A 21,544-nucleotide genomic window follows, 5' to 3' on the forward strand; every position below is an offset into this window, starting at 1 on the left:
ACACCCAGACTCCCCTCACAGACTCCAGTCAGGGAAGTGTGCTCCCGGCTCACACCCAGACTCCCCTCCACAGCCTGCAGCCAGGGAAGTGTGTTCCCAGCTCACACCCGGACTCCCCTACAGCCCTCCCTCGCCCCTACCCACAATCTCCAGCCAGGGTAGTGTGAGCCCATCTTACACTCATCCCCCCCACCACACCATAGACTCTGATATCACAGAACTCCAATTAAGGAAGTGTGCTGGGACCCCACAGCCCACAATCCCCACCACACCACAGCCTCCAGTCAGGGAAGTGTGCATCCAGCTCACACCTGGACTCTCCAACACACCACAGAGTCCAGTCAGGGAAATGTGCTAGGACCTGAACACCCCAGGATCTTAGTACCATGGAACTCTAGTCAGGGACATGAGCACAATCTTACACCATAGGTACCACCTCACCATGCCACAGACTCATTCAGGATAGTGTGAGCCCATTTCACACTCACTCCCTCACCACACTATAGACTCTGATACCACAGGACACTAATCAGGGAAGTGTCCTGGGGACCCTACACCCCAGAATCTCCACCACACCACAGACTATGGTTAGGGAATTTTAGTGGGACTCCACATTCCGGACTTCCTACAATAATACCATGGGCTTCATCCAGGGAACTGTACTGGGACCCTGCATCCCAGACTCCCTATAATATACCTCAGATTCCAGTCAGGGAACAGTAATGGGACCCCAGATCCCCGAATTCCTAGTTATTATTCCTAGTAATTCTGCAGAGCTCCAGTCTTGGATAGTGTGCTCAGACCCGAATCTCAGTTTCCTCATATTACAAGAGAATGCCTGTCAGGGACATGTGCTTGAACCCAGTCTCCTACACTACTATAGGACCAGCAGGGAAGTGTATGTGCAGATGGGAATAGGAGTGGGGAATATTTAAAAGTGCCACAATATTTGTGGATCATCTTCCCAGAAAGTAAAGAGAAAATAGTTTTATATTTTCTCAGTTTCCTTACATCCTACCATATATTGCTTAAGTAAAAGAACATCAGTGTTATTCTTACATATCACTGTAAAATATTTTTTTATGTAGTTCAGATAGGATGTGAGAAATTCACTTGTATGTATTCGTAGCTTGTGGGAAAAACTGGTTTCTTGGGGGCATAATTCTACAACTCTGTTGGTGGTTATACACCAACAGAGCAGTTAGGAAATCGGCTGACAGTCTAGATCTTGCCTGGGGCCTCTTGAGAAAAAGTTGAATGAAGGCTGTCAGCTGTGTTTTCAGGGTTCACTTTTAGAGAAAGGAGTTTAAATTTTATTTTATTACTTTTTATTTTTAAAATAGGACTTTACTATGTAGCTCTGACTGTCCAGTGCCACTGTGTAGAACACTCAGGTCTCAAACTCACTGAAATCTGCCTGTCTCTGCTTCCTGAGTCCTAGGGTTAGAAGCCTGTGCCAGCATTACTGGCTGGGAGAGGAGTTTTAACAGGGAAATGTGGTGGGAAGCATGGTATACAAACTCTTAATAATGAGAATATGACTTTTTCCAACGCGGGACCAGAACAAACCCTTGCTTTTAGTAAGAACTGACAGCAATGTGAAGGGAACTCAAGAGGTTTGTTTGTTAACTAGAGAAAGCAATTGTCTATTGAGAGGATTCTGATTTTATTTCTTTCAAACTCCTTTTCTTGCTTGGAGAATTTCTGCGCACGGGTCACTGAGTGAGATTGGATTTCTGGGGGAAAATTAACTTTGAGCACACAGATTCCAACACTGGCTCGCAGAGTTTCAAGGCTCGCTCTTTTAGAGCAAGAAATAGAAAACACAGCAGCTGAGGTTTCTGAGTGAAGTTTCTGAGTTTCCTCTTTGAGGGCAGGGGTTCCTCGCAGTGAGGATTCCCTCGTTGCCAGGTCTGGAGGAAGTGGGAGTGAACTTTATTCTTAGTCAGAAGCTGCATCCCAGACTCTGACCTAAAGGGCACGTAAGAGCTGGGGAAAGAAAGTCATCTCTTTATGTCAGGAAGTGTGGGCATAGAGGATTTTAAAAATGGAATTTAAAAGATGTCTCTATAGCCAGAACTGGGAAGGACATTTGTGTGTTATTTGCTTTGTTTTCAAACAGCATTGTTCTTAGTTCCTGGAATAGCTAAATAGCACAGAGCATGTGAAGAGCAACCTTTTTGACAGAGTCAATCCCACTCCCCCTTTCTTCTTTGAGAGGATCTCACCATGTTGCCCAGGCTGGTCTTTTACTTTGGTTCTTCTTGCTTCCCCCTGGGATTACATGTTTGTGTCTTCATACCCAGCAAGAACAGGCTTTTGTAAAGGGAGTATGTGCTTTATGGGAACAGAACATTTTAATTTTTGTTTGCATTTTTGAACTAAGGCATTGAAATTGCTAATGGCTCAGCAATACTATTAGACAAAATTTTGGTATTTATGTTCAATGAATGTATGTAAAATATTCTGTATTTTCTAGTGCAGTTTTCTTTTATTGGGAAAGAGATGTGGAATTCCTGTGGGCACTAAGGTGGGTACTGTGTAGCATAGCTTTGGTTGATAACAGTATTTACACAGTGACATGCAGTTAAAGATGGAACTTCACAGACCAGATAGTCAAGCAAAAAGTATCATGTTTGTGTGTGTGTGTGTTTGTGTGTGTGTGTGCACGCGCGCGCGTGCGTGTGCTTGCACGTGTGCGTTTTGATGGGGGCAAGTTTTAAAACTTCTGAGCAATAAGTTATTGTACAACTTAATTTGAAATACTATTTCTCTTTTTCAGTTCATGGTTATGAGGGCAGATGTGATATAGAGAAACATGGTACTTTAATTCCTACATTTCATGTTTATGAACTTATTGCCTGTATGCTGTGTAGTGCCCAAGGAGCCTAGAAGAGGATGTCAGAATCCCTGAAACTGTAGTTATGGACAGTTTTAAAATCCATGTGGGTGGCAGGGACAGAACCCAGGGCCTGTGTTAGAGTCATGAAATCCCTGAAACTGCAGTTACAGACAATTTTAAAATCCATGTGGGTGGCAGGGACAGAACCCAGGGTCTGTGTTAGAGTCATGAGTGCTCTTAACCTCTGAGCCATCTCTCCAGCCCCAGCGTGGTAGTTTGAAAGGTGAGTTCTTGGGCCAGTGAGATAGCTCAGTGGGTAATGGCACCTGCTGCCAGGCCTAATCCCTAGGATATGGAATGATGAAGGAGAGAATGGAGTCCCCCAAGTTGTCTTCTAGCCTCAGCACCTTATAGCAAATGTGGGACACATATACTAAATAAATAAAAGTAAAAAGAAAAAGGAGACTTGTTAAAAGATATGAAAGTTTTTAAGAAAGGTGAGATTAGGTTTTGATTCAATTTCTTTTGATAAACAACTATAACTACTATAATAGCGACATTAAAATGAGTCAGTTGGTCTTACCGGACAAGAAACTTGAAATCTAGGCTACACTGTAATTCTAAATTAACCATGTCTAGTCTGAAAGTCACCTTAAGTTGTTCTTGAGCACATGGTCACTGAAGGAGCATCATGAAGCTCATGTGGTCTTTATGTCACTCTCTGCCCAGCGTGAGCTAAACCACAGCCAGGCCATTCTGTTGCTGAGCAGCTGACTTCTTTTAAAATTTTTTATATCCATGGACTACTTAGATTTTGTAGTAAATTTTGCTGACAACTTATTACATTAAAAACGACTTTTTGAGGTTTTCATCTTCAATTTTAAAGGTACCTATTTTTTAAACAGCTGAATTAGAAGGACATTCTGATTAACTGAAGGAAAATTAACCAAAGGAAAATCTTGTTTAACAGTCTCTGTTTTCAAAGATGTTACATGTTTCTGTCCTGGTTTGAATTACCTTTACAAAACAGTGAGTGAAGGAATTAGTTAATGTCTCCATGTCCATTCATACTTGGGTCTGTGTCTTGATTTTTTTTTTTTTGGATTTGGTGTGTGTGTGTGTGTGTGTGTGTGTGTGTGTGTGTACGCGCGGGCAGGATTAGGTATCTTCTTCAGTCTTGGCTAGGGCTCACTCCTCAGAAGCTGCAGAGGTGTCCGGCTTGTCCAGCTTCTGGCATTATGGGTGTGTGCTTGTGGGTGGTGGGATCAAACTCAGAGCCTCACACTTTTGTGGTAAGCGCTTTAACAACGGAACCATCTCCCCAGTCCTAAGTACTGAGTCTGTATTTTAAAAAATGTCAAAGGGGAGAAAACATGAACAGGCAATATCATATAATCCCTTTATTTTCAGAGATTTTTCTAGAAAGTCTTTTTAGTTCTGAAGTTGGAGGAATCACTTCAGCAGTCATTGTAAGCCCTTTCAGAAAGTCCTCATCCTAATTTAAATGATCTCCATCCCCTTCCCAATTAAAAACAAACAAATTAATTAACTAGTTAATTAATTAATTTCTGAGATAGAGTTTTTCTGTGCAGCTCTGGCTGTCCTGTTTTTGCAGATCAGGATGGCCTCAAATTCAAGAGACCAACCTGCCTCTGCCCCACAAGTGTTGAGATTAAAGGCATTGACCACCACCACCCAGCTCAACTAATTTATTTCTATTTAGTGTGAACAGATGTTTTATCTGCATGTATGTCTGTATACCACATGCCTGGTGCCCTTGGAGGAAGTCCGGAAGAAAGCATTGGATCACCTAGGACTGTAGTTACAGATAATTGTGAGCTGTCATTTGGGTGCTAGAGATCAAGCTGAGCTATTTCTCAAACCCCACAATTTGAATTTTGAAAAACCATTGTCAAACAGATGAATTTAAATAAGAGATTCAAAGTTAACTACAGTTAAAGCTTCATTTTGGTGCTGGGTGATGTTTAGAAATGAAGCAAACCAAGTGTTTCCTGGCCAGCACTTTGGTGCAGCTAAAAGTTCATAAAATTACAATGAAATCAGTTATCAAGTGTCTAAAACTTCTGTGGGCTCATGCAGTTCCTCCTCTGTTGTGTTGCTTACTTCTCAGACATACTGCAGGGCATGTCAGAACCTATTGCCTATTAAACCCCTGCAGCTTTTGTCATATATATCACAGAGATTAATGCTTTATTAAATAAAGCTCATGGCAAAACCAAAGCAAACCAAAACAAAACCTAAGATGATTTAACCCGCCCTACAGAACTCAAAGACTTCAGTTTTTTTCTTTTCATGTAGTAATTATGTTGTTTTGATAGAATGCAAAGTGGTGAGATTCATTTTTTTGTTTTACTTTCCACTTTGAAGGAACTGAAACACCAAAAAAATTTGGATTTTAGATTAAAATTGGCTTCTCTGAAAAGGTTTAATTTACGTGCTTGTTAAGCAGTTTGGTGGTGAGGAGGGAAGGTCTGAGTTCAATGTGGAACAGTCTATGCATGGAACAGTTTCTATTTCTGAAATGTGGGCCAGGTGGGTTTGTCCTCACAGTTTGTGCCTATGTTAGGCTTATGTGTCTCACTGGAACCTGCTATGACTCACATTTTGACCAGCCCACACACGTGTCTTTGTTTTTGTTGGCAAGTTTAAGGAGTTGAGAATAGACAGACCATTTAGTGTTTTCTGTATAGTACTACACCTGAAAATGCCCATGAATGCAGGAATTGTATAAATTTAAATTGTGTAGAGTACCAGTCATTATGGCAAGGACTTAGGAGTCTTTGGGTATGGAGCATGCAGGGGGAAGTCCAGACACAATAATGTTTGGGGGTTGTTGTAAATTTCTTGGACACCCCATTAGCCTGAGTGTGAATGGTTATTTTTACCTGTTCTCTAACCAGTCTAATTCAAGCACAGGAAAGTGGGTATGTTGTTCATATACACTATGTTTTTGATAACAAGGCAAACTTAATTAGATGAAAGTAAGATTGAAGTGGTGCTTTCAGAGGAAAGGACTCATGAGGCCTCACTGCTAGCTGAGGAGCTGTTGCCTACCATGGAATGCAGAGTCAGTTTTCTTTGGGGATGTGGCCTTTGGTGTATTGCTCCAGTGATTGGCTACAGGCAGTAGTAACTGGACTACTACTAGATATGTGTGTGTGTGTATATATATACATATACACACACATATGTATGCCATATCCATTTATCCATATATCCATATATATGATATGGTATATATACATACATATATGATATATAGGATATATCCATATATCCACATATATATCATATATATGTGTGTGTGTATGTGTGTGTGTATATATATATACATATATATATATATATGACATAATGAGAGGGGAATGTGTGTGCATGGGGGTGTGTCCTAGGGAATAGAAAAAGGGGAGTAGGGTGGTGGTGGATATGACCAAATATATTGTATGCATATATGAAATTGTCAAAGCATAAAATAAAAAATGTTTTAAAAAGATGGTGTTTTCAGTGGTAAGATTTTATGCATAGAGAAGTGACGGAGTCCTTCAGGCAAACAGGACACAAGGCAGCTCTTGGAAAGTTCATTATGTTGTTTTTGCTTCTCTCTTGTTTCAGCTATGGAACTTCGCATAAACGTCATCATGCTGCCTCAGAGTTGTATGGGATTTTTTTTTTTAGTAGGGAAATTTTACTGAATTTACTTTATCTAGAAGAACATGAGAACATGAGGAACTTGATGACCTGTTTTTAATCATGTAAGAACTGAGCAGCATAGGTAGTGTTGAACACATAGTGTCCCTACGGCCATTATTGTCTTTCTAAGATGCTCTCTCTTAGACCAGTGCACAGTAGAAGACGTAATTTTGTTCGAAGTGGAATTTGAACACGCTCTGCTTTTTTCTTATGAATGATGGAAGAGCCTGTGAGCCTGTGTGCTGTTGTTTAGATTGGCTGTGGGCAGAGGAGTGGGGGAGGGGAAGGAGAAAGGGGAAATGATGAGTCAGGAAACTATCTGGTTGATCCAGTGAGACGGCTGGACCCGACCTGTGAAGTTACTTGGGTAACTTTCCTTGGAATCAGGTGCTTGGATGTTTCTGTCAGCCTTTCACATTTCCCCCACCCCCACCAGATTGTAAATGCACAACTGAGAAGCCTTCTAAACATGGAATTACAGTTCTTGATCATTTTCTCTCCTTAGGGACTTTGGTTCTCTAGGGTGACATGCCCTTCCCATCGCCATGTAGTGGTCAGTGACTTGCAGTCGCTTGTGGACTTAACTAAGTTTAAATTAAAAAATGACTTTAGGGCCCCATAGGTACTCAACTAGAAGTCTTGTCTTGTTTATAACAGGTTGACACTGGCAAGTCCTTAATCTCTCAGTGGTAGTCTTTCCATCTCTAAAGTGGTATAAGTATTGATGCTTGTGTTGAGAATATTTGCTAGGATTAGAAATCATTGGACATAATGAATCGAGATAAAAAAATGGCACTGGAGGTAGGAAGCTGAGAAGGTAATGATATTCTGAATTTGCTATACTAGGTTTCATTTGCCCATCTCTTGACTGACACTGGCATATTTGGCATATAGATTTCCAGGAAGAGGTGCCAGCTGTGCTGGAAGGAGCATGCTATAGGGAGCCTGCAGAAAGGGGTAGCTTTCCAAGTAGGTTCTCGCTAACCTAGGTGGAGGGGTTGGGTGAGCATGACAGCTGACAACTCTTCTCTTGTCTACTTACTGTTTCTTTAGCTCTCACCTCAGTTCAGCCTCTCTAAACCAGAGCATCCAGAAGTCTGCTCTCCAATTCTGAGAGTAAAGGATGTGCTTATGAGAATTTTATTAGCTACAGCATAGGAATGAAGGGTGTGGGCTCTGGAGCCAGATGATTGTAGATTCGAATCCCTTGTCCTTACTAGCTATGTGATTTTGGTTAATTAAATTGCTTGTGAACTGGGAATAGTTGGGTGGTTATGAGGATTAAGTATGATAATGTCCGTGAAGCACTAATAGCTTTATTCTTGGCAAACAACCTGCCTTGGATAGATGACAGATATTGTTATTATTTCATTGAGTATCTGACAAGCCGATCCCACATGGGTTTTTTTTTTTTCCCCTTAAGGTGTGGAGGAGGGTGATTATAAAGAAGGTTTGGAAATAGTATGCTGAGTATTCCTAGGGGAATAGGTGAGAACAGGACTAGAGAGAGCAGATGACTCTGAACCAAGGGGAGCACACAAGAAAAATGGAATTTTAATGGGAAACATGATGGTTAAGTCTGATTGTTTGGAATTCAAGATTATATTGTGATTCATACATAGTAATCAACCTTAGTGTTCTCATTGTATAAATTAATAAAATAGCCAGTCAATGGTGGTGCGTGCCTTTAATCCCAGCACTTGGGAGGCAGAGGCAGGCGGATTTCAGAGTTCGAGGCCAGCCTGGTCTACAGAGTGAGTTCCGGGACAGCCAGGGCTACACAGAGAAACCCTGTCTCAAAAAACCAAAATAAATAAATAAATAAATAAATAAATAAATAAAATAACAAGCATGTCACTAGGTTTTTAGGTGAACAATACCATCAGAGAGAGTAGCTAATGCTTACCTAGCTCTTGCTGCACCATAAACACTTATAAGCATCTTACATGTTTTAACTTAATCCCTGCATTTGCTCTAGAACAAAGTACTGCTATTTCACATAAGGGCTTAAAGGCCCTGAAAGTTTCAGCACCTTTGTCAAGGTCATGCAGATTGTGTGAATTGGGCTTGGGTGGGGATAGGGGACCATGCTATAAATCAGACTCTTCATTAGTCACTAATGCAAGGTAGGTAGGGTTCCAGGGCATGTTCCTGCCTCTGATTTGGCTTTGGTGGTATATTAAAGGCTTTTAAGCATTGTTAGGTGGGGGCTGGAGAGATGGCTCAGAGGTTAGGAGCACCTATTCTCAAACCACAAGGACTGGAGTTTGCATCCTGGCACCCATGTAATAGGACTGGCATCTCTGCATACACCTATAACCTCAGCTCTGAGAAAGGCAAAGATGGAAGGATTGCTGTGGCTTTCTGGATACTAGTCTAGCCAAGAAATATGAGCCCCAGGTACAGGGAGTGACCCTTACCTCAAAGGGAAAAAAAGTGGCAAGTGATAAAGGATATATTCAGTGTCCTCTTCTGGTTCCTGCATGTGTTTACATCTGTATAAACACACGTACATGTACTCATATGGATAGAGATACAAACAAATAAATACATCTTTTCAAAAAGATTGTAAGTTGATATTTTCCACATGATGATTTTAAGCAAAAATTAGAAATTTAGGGGGCTGGTGAGATGGCTCAGCAGGTGAGAGCCCCAATTGCTCTTCTGAAGGTCATGAGTTCAAATCCCAGCAACCACATGGTGGCTCACAACCACCGATAATGAGATCTGATGCCCTCTTCTCATGCATTTGAAGACAGCTACAGTGTACTTATAATAAATAATTAAATAATAAATCTTTAAAAGAAAAATTAGAAATTTAAGTTTGCAGTGTGGGCAAATTCCTAGGTTGATAGCCATCTTTGTAGAGCTGTTACATAAAAGCTGGAGTAGATGACCTCCGAAGACTATGTAAAGAGAAGCAAGGACCCAACATTGAGGGAACGTGTGACACTTACGAGTGGTCAAACAAAAGAAAAACTACCAAGGGAGGTAGAGCATGAACCATAAAAGAAAATGGTGGCCAAAGCAAGGAATGAACTCAGTGTTGCGATCGTTCACACGTTTGCAGACAGCAGACTCGTTACAGGGGTAGACCAGGAAGTCTGCCAGGTTTTTTTGTGGACTCAGAGAGAGCAGTTTGAGTAGCACAGGAGAGATGGAATTCAGGGTGGAACATTGGGGATTACGTGGAGGGCGGTAAGCTGCAGGTGATCATTTTGTCTGTTCCTTCAAGGAACTGATAGGAGAGGCTAGTGAGTAGCTGAGATTGGAGAGGCTAGTGAGTAGCTGAGGTTGGAGAAAGTGAAGTCAAGGAGTAGTGGGAGAAGGATGGGAGAAACAAAGGTGGGTGGAGGGTGGTGGGTTCATTTTGAATTCTAGAAAATTCTTCTTTAAATGGGGTGGAAGAAAGCACTCAGGGAAATGGAGAAAAATATAATGGGAAGGGTTAAGTGTTGAGTGAGTTCCCTGCAGGCCGTCTTCAATACAGTAGGAAGCAGTGAAAGGAAGTTCATAGACAAGTTAAGTTGCCCTGGCTCCAGAGGAGCTGGCTCTGGGGATTATTGTTTAAGAGGAAAAAACTCGAAATAATGACAGAAGTCTCTCATCTAAACAATACAGAGTGACATATTTACCAGGATGTGTCTTGAGGCAGTCAGCTAATTTATTGAAGTGGAAAGCAGTGTTAGCAAAAAGAAAAAAAAATCAGACAGAGGAAAACTTGACTTGTTTGAAGGAGGAATTTTTAGACAACCAGACTTAATGGCTTAATGGTTCACAGGCTAGCTTCTTGGGGAAACTTGAGCATTCCAAGTGGTGAGAAACAGCTGGTTTTGGTGCCACATTCAGTTACTGGTTAAAGCAGAACTTCCAGTGCACCAGGAAAGGCTCTTCAGAAAGGGGTTGTGAAGCAGAGGCCATTGCACTTGGTGCTAGTTTTGATAAGGTTGTTGTTAATCTTTTATTTTAACTAGTTATTTCCAGTCAGAGCTTTTGCTGGAAAGACATTGGGATGTGGTGATGGATAGTGAAGCAGAAGGCTAAAGCAGTCCCGTGGATAAGAGTGTGGTCCACTGATGTCCCCTTAGGATTGGCTTTGCATTTAGCTGTTTCAGGTATCAGCAGTCAACCATGGTTCAGCTATATTAAATCAGAGATTCCAGAAATAAATACTTCTAAATTTTAAATCGTGTGCCATTCTTAGTAGCATGATGAAATGTCCCCCTGTCCTCCATTTGCCTGGGATATGAACCATCTAGAGTATTCACACTGTATATGCTACCTACCTAAACATTATTTCTTGAATTTTGCCTGGCTGCTGTCACAACCATGTCACTGTGTCACCTTGTCTGATCTTGATCTCTTTCCAAGCTTGTCTTTCCTGCTTCTGTGTAGAGGGACTGACCTGGGGTGAGCCCAGCAGGCATTGGTCCTCTTCTTCCTTATTGCTTCTCTTGCTTAAACCGGTCTTCCCTTCAGCCCCACTGGAAGCAGCTTTGCTGAGAGGCTCTGTCAGAGCCTCAGTCTGAGATCTCCACCAGAGATCAGGTAACCTACAGTATAGATTTTAAATGCTCAGCTACTTTGTAGGTGAGGAGTTTAGCTTGCCCAGCCTAACTCTTTTGAGACTTCTAACACTAGTCTTTTTTTTTTTTTTCCGAGACAGGGTTTCTCTGTGTAGCCCTGGCTGTCGTGGAACTCACTCTGTAGACCAGGCTGGCTTCGAACTTAGAAATCCGCCTGTCTCTGCCTCCCAAGTGCTGGGATTAAAGTTGTGTGCCGCCACTACCACCTGGCTAACACTAGTCTTGTTTGTTGCTACTTACTTGGTTTGTAGTTGTTTCTGAATTATGAGAACTTCAGTTGCTTATGAGGACCATGTAAGCATTGTTTCTATTTTACAGATAAGGGAAGAGTTTTTTGTTTTGTTTTGTTTTGTTTTCTCCAAAGTAGATAATACAGATGGCTTATGTCTGGGTGTATCTTATTTCTTGCTAGTTGAAGACCATGATGTGTTTCTTAGTAGGAAGTAAATAAATACGTGATGTCATTTCTTAGACCAAAATGTGCTGAGGTCCATGGTGGTAGGAAGAGGGTTCAGTTAGATAAGATGTGTAAGATAGGCATCCTACCTGGAGATGCATGAAGTGTAGAATTGTGGATCGTGGGCTCTGGCCATCTCTCTGTTTGCCCATTTGCTAAGTGAGGGCAATGACAGTCTAAATTTCTGTAGCAGTGGCTTTCAGTGGAGGTGATTTTGACTCAAAGGAGACATTTGATGATGTCAGGAGACATTTTAATGTCACAACTTGGGGACTGGAGGGAGTGCCACCAAATTTTGTGGTAGGGTCTGGAGATATACCTAAGAATCCCACAGAGGAAGGCCATCCTGACAAAGACTGTGTGGCCCACATGTCTGTTGTGGGGTCCCGAGGATGAAGCACGATGTGGAGCATGGAGCCTTTGCTGCACTTAGCAGTTCCTGTGAGAAAACCATCTCAGAGACTCAAGCCTTTGAGAGGTGAACCCCCAAGAGTTATTTGTGATTTTGTTGAGGCAAAGCCTGAACGGAGCTTCATGCTGTCCTGTTCAGCAGCAGACAGGCTTACTGAAGATGGCTTGTTTATGCTACACTGTGTACCAACATGAGCTGGCTGTTATTCAGAGCTGTAAAAACAATGATTAGTTTTTAAGATGTTCCTAGTAACTTCCTGCTCAACTAGTTTGTTTTGTGAAGATAATTTTGGTGTGTTTCCTCATAGAAAAGGCTTCAGTTTATGAATTTCCAAAATAACTTTTGATGTGTGGGATGCGCAGCTTTGATTCTGACACCAAGAAGCCCCAATGCTGTGCTAGACCTAGTTCTGTACAGAGTAGCTTTGTTCCTGGTGGATGGCCTAAGCTGCAGTTTATACGCTATCTGCAGAAACGTGAGAGCCTTTAGGTTTACATCTATTGCTCATTATGTACTTACACTTGAAATTGTTATTTAATATTATTTGTAATCACAAAATGAATGTACCTTATAGATTTGAGTAGTATAGAAAGAAACACATCGAAGACTTAGTTTTAAAAATGTGATCAGGAGTTGAGGAGATGGCTTAGTAGTTGAGAGCCCTTGCTTTTTTTACAGAGGACCTGGGTTTGGTTTCCAGCACCCACATAGGACAGCTCATAAATGCCTGTAACAACTGTTCCAGGGGATCTGGTGCCCTCTTCTGGCCAGTGGGCCCTGCACACAGGTGGCACACATACTTAAATTCAGCTCCCCACCCCTTCCACATGTTCCTTAAAAAAAAAAAAAAAAACCTGGACAAATTCAGGAAGGAAAATTAAAAGCAGAAAAGAACAAAAAGCCAGCAGCATCATCAGGCCGTAGGTCAGATATTCTGAGTATATAGTCTCACTCCCACTTTCATACAACTTACAGGCCGTAGGTCAGATATTCTGAGTATATAATCTACAGGCCGTAGGTCAGATATTCTGAGTATATAATCTACAGGCCGTAGGTCAGAAATTCTGAGTATATAATCTACAGGCCGTAGGTCAGAAATTCTGAGTATATAATCTACAGGCTGTAGGTCAGATATTCTGAGTATATAATCTACAGACCGTAGGTCAGATATTCTGAGTATATAATCTCACTCCCACTTCCATACAACGTACTATTGATTCATTTGCATTGCTGAAGTGTCTGTAGACGGTTTCAAAGGACTGTGCAGTGCTCTGGTTATTGCAGGACGTGCTGCTTGTTTTCAGCTTTGATAAGCATTTGGCTGTCAGCGTTCTCTGAGTTTTATATCTGTCCCATTTTCACAGGATGGAATGTGTGGAAGTCCTGGTTAACATTGCTGTAATTAGCCAGAATTAACTAATTCTTATTCCTATTAGTAGAGGGATATTTTCATTTTAATAATATTTGGGGCTTTTTAAGGGAGAAAAGATATCTTTTCTTTTTTATGTATTTGCTGTTAATGAGACCAGATGTGCTTATGCGACTAAGGGCTCTGTTGCTGGAATTTCCAACCCTTTATAAAAAACCACATAATCCAGTTATTATAATTATAATCTATAATCTATAAGACCCCTTGCTGCTTGTAGTTTCTCCTGGCCACATGGTTCTGCTCCATCATGGCTTCCTCCTCCTCTTCTTCTGTCCCCTCTCCTTCCCCTCTTGTCCTCTTCTGCCTCTCTACCTGCCCAGACTCTCAAAGACCTCCCATCCCAGCTTTCCCCTTCATTGCCCAATCACAGGCTTTAGCCTTTATTGACCAGTTAAAAGGGAAGTAGATCACATGAGATCACCTGAGTCTTCCCCTCTCGAGGAAGCAGAGTTAACATCAGAGTACAAGCAGCCTCAGGAAAACCTAGGCTTCTGAACAGACCTTCTTGTTATCGCCCCACTTTATCTACTGTGAGTTAGTATTTTATACTCTTTCAACTCTAGCTCATGTTTTTAAGATTATTTGCCCTCTATAATGTTACATGTGTTTTTTACCTAGTTTTCTTATCAAACTTTTTATTTCAATGATTTAATTTTTATTTTATTTATATATAAGTGTGTGTGGTTTTTAGGCACATGCAAACTCTTCCACAGTGCCTAAGGAGGGTCAAAAGGGAATGTTGGATCTTCTGGAGTTGGAGTTGAGGTGGTTGTGAGGTGCTGGGACCTGAGCTGTGGTCCTCTGCGAGAGTAGCATGTGCTCTTCACTGATGAGCCATGCTCTGGCCCTTCATTTATTATTTTCTTTTCTACCTAACATCTTCAATTTTTTGTTAATGTTAAAGTGAACTTCTTTTGCTCTGCAAGTCGCCATTTGGTGTAATCAGTCTTTAAAGTTATATCTCAAAGTAGATGACAGCTGTTTCCTGTGGAGGACTAGCCTCAAGTGCCTGTCCCACTTGAGTAAAGAACCTTCATGTATACATATTAGGATACAAAAGGGAAAGTGGGCAAGAGAAGATGAGGCTCTTCCTGGGTCAAGGGTTGTGATTGGTTTTGTTTCTGATTTCCCTTGCCTCTGGATGGAATTGAGCTTACTGAAGGCAGGAAGGCCTCAACTGATTACAAATTGGCTGACTAACTATGATTAGCAGCCTGTTCAACAAACTGTGGCCTTACATTATAGAGTTGTTCCACAATCAGTTTTTTTATCTATGGGAAGGTAGATGAAACAGGGGCTGTGACAGGTTTCCTCGATGCCTGGGCCCTTCCCCCTTCAGGCTCTGAGGTCTGGTCTTAACCAGACCCTGGACATGCTCATCAGCTGTACCAACTCAAGCTTGGAGAGGAAGGTAACATTATGGAACACTTGGCTGTTTTGGTAAGGCCTTTCACTGCGGCTTTTATAACTGCTTCTTACCTCAACGTTATGAGGTTAAGTACCATCTTCATCTCCATTAATTTGGGAGGAAACCATCACTCAACGGAAGTGTTGTTAAAACAGAGCTTCTGACTCCAGGGCTGATAGGCTCCACTTAGGAGCAGCCCTGTCATTGTAGTCAGGGTCCTGAATTCCTTGGTGGAACTAGTAGGTAGAGTGTAGCCTCTAGTATCTTAGGCTTTGGAATCAGATGTACCTTGGATAGAATCCTAGCATACTCTTGTCTTAGGATTATGGTTCTGTTCCTTACCTACCCTGAACTAGCTCTGCTTCTCGTCAGTGGCATGAATACCTTAGCTTTTAGGACTGTTGGATTAAATCGAGATGCCTAGCTTAATACCTGGGTCATTTTCTATAGGAGTTCAGCAGATTATATCTTAATTCACAATAGAAAAATGCAACTTTTCTTTTTTGCTTCAAAGTTTTAGAATATCTGGTAAGTGAATTTTTCTCTCTCTCTTTCTTTCTTTTTCTTCTTCTTCTTCTTCTTTTTTTTTTTTTTTTACAAATATTGTATATTTAGATGTGAGAACATTTATTTTTTATTTTTTCTATTGTGGATAAGTTACCTGTTCCTCACAGGTCTTTCTGCTCAGACAAGTTCATGATGAACTTAGGACTGCGTTCATAGCCAAAGCAAAGTGTGCTCTGTCTGTCTGATCATGTGAAACACAGCTCTCTCAAAGGACAATAGCTCAATCATTCCTTTGCATGTAGCTAGGATTTTTTGACATCCTTTAAAGAGTTGTTACTTGTCCATGCTTTATTAACAGAATCATGAGAAAAGACCATCAAACTTGAGTTATCATGCTGTATAAAAGCCAGGTTTGATTGGTTCTGGTGCTTAGCCCTTTTGACCTAAAAGAACAGCACTAATATGAAGTCTCTGCCTGAAGAATTCTGCATGAGGTTATCTTGCCATTTAACGTCTACCGTATGTATGTTCAGGCTTTGCCATGCTAATGAAGTAAGCCAAACAGTTGATGCTTTCAGAATTCTAATCTAGTATTCCAGTATGGTTTTTATTCTGCAGAGTTAAGGAAAGATATTCGCTGGGAATCGTCTTTAATATAGTGTTTTGTAACTTTATACTGTATTCAATTTTGGCCGCTGAAGCCATGGTTGCATTTGGTTTTTAAAATTTTATTTTTTAAAATTATTTGATGTATATGGGTGTTTGCCTGTATACATGTCTATGTATCACATGCATCCTGATGTCTAAAGAGACCAGAAGACAGCATCGGATCCCCTGAAACATAGTTATCGAAAGTTGTGAGCTGCTACATGTGTGCCGAGAAGTGGACCTGGGTCCTCTTGGAAGGGTCATCTTCAGTCTTGTGGTTACACTTCATCAGTGAATCCATTCAAGTATTGAATAGAGAGTGGGCTATAATTATGGGAAAGAGCTTCTGGGCTGGTGACCGACAGCCATGCTTTGGTTCTGGGAACTTGGATCTGTTGTGTGGTTTTCTCATTTTCTTTCCTGTATGTTGGTAGGAATGGGGGAAAAGATGGGAAATTTTCCTCATGTAATACTTATAAATTCATAAACTAGAATTGTAATATAATTTAGGGCATCTATATTCCTTTGGCAAGGCATAGACACAGTTAGCATCAATGATTATGTAAATTGGTATGATTTCTGCATTCCTTTACGTGTCTAATACCCAGGGATCGTTGGCCAAATCTTATGACTGCTGCAAACTGAGTCTGGAACATTGTAAGATGCTATGTTCCACCTTATTGGCCAATTGGAACTGCTTCTCTAAAACTCCAGGCTTGCTGTATGACTGGAGGTAGAGTGGACATTTGGGGCCGGAGGTGGAAGTGGAGGTAACAGTGAGGAAAGTTGAAATTGATGAGGAGAGAATGGAAGAACAACACTGATACTGATCTGACTATTTATTGATGGCCCCAAAGGGGCGGAGTGAGTGGTTCATGATCCTGAGATAGGAACCCAGCAGGCAGCTCTGTGCTGGTCACTTGAAGCCGTGTTGGCTCCAGCCCTTTGAAACAAGGCAGGGGTGGTGCATGCAGGAACACGAGTTTTGCCAGCTGTCTTGTGTCTTGTTCGCTGCTTGGCTGATGGAATAAATGTAGTGATTAGCTTCTGTTAGTGTTTGCTGTTAGGGTCTCTGTTGATGGCATGAAGATCCCCTTCTGACTTCCTGTGTCCCAGCATCTTTTATTGCAGAAAGCAGAATGCCAAGTTGGCATGAGTATATCCTGAAAGCACCTCATATAACAGTAGGCAGCACCCAATGACCAGGGACAGTCTTTCCTAGCAACAGTTACTGTGACTCAGAAGTCCTGTGAGCTGTTCAAAGCATCGCGTCTGCTCCTTTCCTCGTGTATGCATTTGACATGAAGTGCATTGGTGAGTGACGCTCAGTGTATGTGAACTTGGCCCTTCCAATCTCTGCTAGCTGTACTTTAGAAGTTGTGGTTTGTTATCAACAGCAGAAGGTCTGGATTATTTAGAATCAGACCTTGTCCTTGTCCTTATGAAGTATTGGTCTGTAGCATGAAGGTGGGAGGTAGTGAAGTGGGGGGCCACACTTTCAGGGGTTTTGTGTACTAGTTGAATACTTAGACAAATTGGAACTTGACAGACTTTTGTAGTATAAACTCTGAGTCTTTGGAAGGAGGAAAGGGAAGGTAAAATGATGTAATATAATCTCAATAATGATGATGATGTTGTTGTTGTTGTTGTTGATGATGATGATGATCATGATAATTATAACGAAAGTTCCCATACCAAGAATCTGGTAGTCTGATCCCAGTGTTGATAAGCTGTGTGGTTTGGACACGTCATACTGCCAGTTGTAGACTGAGTATAATAATACCAGGCCAGCTTTTGTAGGAGGACTTTCATACTAAAAATGAGATCAGATGTAAAAAATGATGAAAAAACATTAGACAGAATTGTAAGGTTAGGCTAAGTTTTCATGTGAAGTATATTTTCTTCCCTTTAAACAACCTGACCCCAATCCTCTGGGAAATAGTCACTGCTTTCCCTCTGATTCCTGGTGCTGTGTTTTGTACCATATCCTTAGCCTGTGTGGAGCCAAGCCAGCCTCTTAGGGTTTTCTGAAAGAAGACACAGCTTACTGTGCAAGGCAGTACAGGGGCTCCCGAGTCCTGCTGCAGCCCCTCCTCCATACAGGAGCCCCCGAGTCCTGCTGCAGCCCCTCCTCCGTCTAGTCTCTTGGGACATACAAAAATTACTACTATGTCATCAGTATCAGTCCCAACCTTTGTGCTTGTTAGTAAACATTTGAAATGCTGTTCCAAGTTCAGTGTATACTTAAGGTAGAGCTGTTCTTGACAGGTAGCTTAGCAGGGTGAGTCTACTGGGGTGCGAGGGTGAGGTTGACAGTGCCAATTTGGGCACCCCTTGTACAAGTGTCACTTCATAGTGCCACGTGATGTTGTGATGTGCACATTATTAGTTTCACTAGGTCTTGCTGTACCAACTTGTGACCTTGCTGTACTCCTGTGCACCACTTAACTCCTATGGTTGTTTACTAGCTTGGGTTGGTATTCAGAAAGTGATCGGAGCTGACTGCCAATTATTTGTAGTTTTTAAGTGAATGGCCACCTAACAAGTGTTTTTCAAATTTCAGTCTTCATGAGACTTTTGAGGGAGCTTGTGGTGTCCTCAGCACAATTTAAAATAATTCTCTAGTCCTAGATTTCCTAGAAGCTCCAAAGTGGGGTGTCAAGTGGAGCTATGCTGTGTCCGTTAGTTTTTTTTTTTTTTTTTGTCTTTGAGACAGGGTTTCTCTGTGTAGTCCTGGCTGTCTTGAAACTCACTCTGTAGACCAGGCTGTCCTCAAACTCAGAAATCCATCTGCCCCTGCCTCCCAAGTGCTGGGATTAAAGGTGTGCACCAGCAGCGCCTGGCTTGTGTCCATTAGTTTGTCCCAAGGAGTCTAACCTATTGGAAAGGAAACCAGCACAAGTGTAGATGTGCCAAGCCATTTTATCTGCCTGCCTGCCTGCCTGCCTGCCTGCCTGCCTGCCTGCCTGCCTGCCATCCATCCATCCATCCATCCATCCATCCATCCATCCATCCATCCACCCACCCACCCACATTGGCGAGTGGAGGACAAATGGAAGGGATTGTATCTCTCCTATTGACATTCTAAATCCATGCTAGGATATTTTAGTCATGGCTGAGGGTTGGGGTTTATGAGTTTGCTTTGGTTGCTTCTTTTGTCACTGTGACAAACCCTGACAGAAGCAATTTAAGGGATGAGAGGTTGTTGTGGACCATGGTTTCAGAGGGTTCAGCCCTTTATGGCAGGAAAGGCACGGCACAGGGGCTCCATGGTGCAAGTGTGGTCAAGCTCCTCACATGGTGGCTAGACTAGGAGACAAAGAGCTAGGTGGAGTCAGAGGCAGATAACAGCCTTCTAAGCCTTCCCTCCAGGTGGCCTACATCCCCAGATTTCTACAGGGTCCCCTAAACAGTCAGACCAGCAGGGGACCAAGTCTTGAAAACATGAGCCTGTGGGGGACATTCTAGATTCAAACTAGAGCAGAGTTCTCTTGCCAAAGGATAAAGTCAGTCTACTGTGGTTCAAAAGGAGTCAGTCAGTTCCTGGCATTTCCCAAAACCAGTTGTGGTCAGCAAATTTCTGAAACTGTCAGTCATGGTTTGTGGTGTGAGTGAACAAAGCCAAAGTCCTACATAAATAATTATGCACAAGCTCCTTCCCGAGCCCAGAGTGAGTCTTTCTGCAGAGTGAGCACAGATCTGCTTTTCTGTGTTCTGGTAAGTGAAGGGGTTTGTAGGTTCTGCTCATCTAATCTATCGTTAGGAAGGGTGTTCTATAGGTCTAGAAATGGGAAAGCCTGGTGATTTGTCCTTGGCACACAGCCAAAGTGGTAGTATACTGTTAAGAGCTGGTGTGTTGATGCGTGCGTGTGTGTGTGTGTGTGTGTGTGTGTGTGTGCGTGCGTGTGCGTGCGTGTGTGTGTTTGTGCGTGTGTGTGTGTTTGTGCGTATGTGTGTGTGTTTGTGCGTGTGTGTGTTTGTGCGTGTGTGTGTGCGCGTGTGTGTGTGTGTGTTTGTGTGTGTGTGTGTGTGTGTGTGTGTGTGTGTGGCTTCCCAGAAAGCCTCCCTCAATCTCTGGACAGCCTTTGTCACCTTTGCTTTGATTGACACTATGAGGTTGGAGTTCTGTAGTGCCACGTGGAGGGAGATGTCACCAGCCTGTGTCCATGATGTTTGTAGTGGAAAGATAAGTAGTTCATTATTGTCTACTAAGAAACTGAGCAGACTCAAGTTGCCATAGTGATAGGTTTTGAATAAAAACTCCTATTTTTGAACCTCTTAAAGGGATGTTGGCAGTTGGATTGTTGGGATGTGAAATAGCTGATCTGCCAGCTGGTTTACTGTGTTTGCTAGAAATAAGAGACAGTATAGAATTAGAAGCTCAAGTTTTCCTTAGATGAGAAGGAAAATTGAGCACTATGATTGTTTGGTGATAGAAGGGCTGAAGATCCCTCTCTGATGTGTATACGCACTGCTCAAGAACACTTGGATTCTTTTGTGTGAACCCTAGAGCCTTTGGAGTTCTTATTTGGTCTTTTGAACACGCCTAGACACATGTGCCTACCCGCCTGCCTGAGGTAGACGACCTCTTGTCCAGCTCCGATGAGGAATCTCCAGCTGTGCCTTTTCATTGTGACTCATGTCTGCAGAGGATGAAAGAAGAGTTTCCTGGCATGAATCATGGTGCTATGCAGAGAGAAATGACTGTTGCTGGGAGAAAAACTTTTGAAAACCCAGAATTTTAAAAAGTCTGTCAAGGAGAGCTAGACCAGAAGTAATTTTCAGTGTTGTCTTGACACCTGGGAAGTGAATCAGGACCAGAAGTGGGGAAAGGCCAAATGAAAAACCTTGTCCTTAGGACTGGCTGCACCTCAGGAACAAGGCAGGGCCAGTTGGGCTTGGAAACCACTGGAAACTCTCACTCACTCCACACAGCACCACACCACCCTCTTACCCCACCTTGGCCTCTTTCTCCTGCAGTCGGAAGGTTTGACACACTCGCCGGGGAGAATGCTCTTGGCTTTTTGAGGGTGGGACCTCAAAGTGTGGGAGAGAGCGGCTTTCTTTAAGCTGATATTGCATAATGTCTCCAGGAGGTAGGCTTGGTAGTTAAGGGCAAGCTGGCAGCCAGGGCGACTTAGGTGCTTGGACCTCAGGAAAATAGGTTAGTCTGAAAGAGTTAGCTGATTGTAACAAATAAGCGTTGGTGATTTTTATTATTACACACTAAGAGTTGTAGTGGTTGAATTTGTAAGAAGTACTTTCCTATCCTCCCAGGCCCCAATGTGTAGACTTTGAGCAAGAGTTCAGCCATTGCCAAGAACTGAGATCTTAAGGGCTCAACATGGGGCTGGTTAGGAACCTTAGGCTTTGGCTAGTGGTTAAATCATGGGCAGGTCCTTATAAAGGGTGTTGGGTCTTCACAAATATTGTCCTGTTTGAGGGACCTGAAGGGTCCTGTATTTAGCTTCTGATCTTTGAAAAAAAAAAAAAATCACTCCAACCAGGGTTTCTGCATACTCAAACGTGTTAGCCAAACATTTC

At 42.2% G+C, this 21,544-nt stretch overlaps 1 protein-coding gene across 9 annotated transcripts in view; it reads left to right on the top strand.

Annotated features, from left to right (window-relative positions):
- The window catches only part of Ppfibp1 (PPFIA binding protein 1), a 149,657-nt gene that overhangs the window by 491 nt on the left and 127,622 nt on the right, over positions 1-21,544 (top strand). The window lies entirely within an intron of this gene.

The sequence above is a fragment of the Mastomys coucha genome, unplaced genomic scaffold, assembly GCF_008632895.1.
Source record: "Mastomys coucha isolate ucsf_1 unplaced genomic scaffold, UCSF_Mcou_1 pScaffold20, whole genome shotgun sequence".
NCBI classification, from domain to species: Eukaryota; Metazoa; Chordata; class Mammalia; order Rodentia; family Muridae; genus Mastomys; species Mastomys coucha.